A 981-nucleotide genomic window follows, 5' to 3' on the forward strand; every position below is an offset into this window, starting at 1 on the left:
TCTCTGAAATCTTTTCTTCTGAGGAATACTAAAAAAAAAAAACTGGAAGTTTTTTTTTTGGGGGGGGGGGGGAATGATCTGAATAATTATGAAGGAAAATTAAAATCAAATTTAGATATAAAGATAAAAATAAAAAATTAAAATCTAAAAACAGTGAATTGTGTTTTCTATTAAACCCATTAGAGGCTGCAGAAGAATCAACACTGGGGCAAATGTTCACCATCCAGGAGGACAATGACCCTAAATATACATTCACAGATACATGGTTTATATCAGATGTTAGAAATGAGTTGGTACAAACCCAAATCTTATTGAGAAATGTCTTTTATGCCATTTAACTCAATCTGAGCTATTTTGTACAGAGCTGGTAGTTAGTGCATGATGGTTCTATAAAATATCAAAAGATTAACTGAAAATGCAAGTGGCATATTTATAATATTTGTATGTAATTAAACAAAACAAACTCTATATCCTTTTTGTTCCACTTCACAAAGATGCTCTAGTTTGTGTATCAAATAAGACTTGTGGTTGTAATGTGACAAAATCTGTAAAAGTTCAAAACGTGATGATATGTTTTTACACAGTAATGTACATATTTACACATTTATAAACAGGGAAGGTTTATGGCATAGGAGGAGTGAATGCTGCAGAGACTCGGTGCTGTGTTTCCTTATAGAAACTTTTAAAACTAATTTATAATAGCACACTGAGCTTACTGCACTGTTTGATAGGATCAACTGGAATACACGTGTGAATGAAAGGATTTTCTTTGCAAAGTGCCCTGAGACAACATTTATTGTGAATTGGGATTACATAAATAAACTGATTTGAATTGAATTGAATTAGCTGGAGAAGTCTAATAATGGGAGGAGGAACGCGCATAAAAGCGTTTTCCGTATCACCTGGTTTGCTTTTTACTCAGCCCTCCACAGGGTTGACTAATGGAGACACAGCTGCGGCGGCAAAGCAGCTGTTTTCCGC

This window comes from Poecilia latipinna, unplaced genomic scaffold (assembly GCF_001443285.1).
Source record: "Poecilia latipinna isolate Pla-1442-1.1 unplaced genomic scaffold, P_latipinna-1.0 Scaffold1378, whole genome shotgun sequence".
NCBI classification, from domain to species: domain Eukaryota; kingdom Metazoa; phylum Chordata; class Actinopteri; order Cyprinodontiformes; family Poeciliidae; genus Poecilia; species Poecilia latipinna.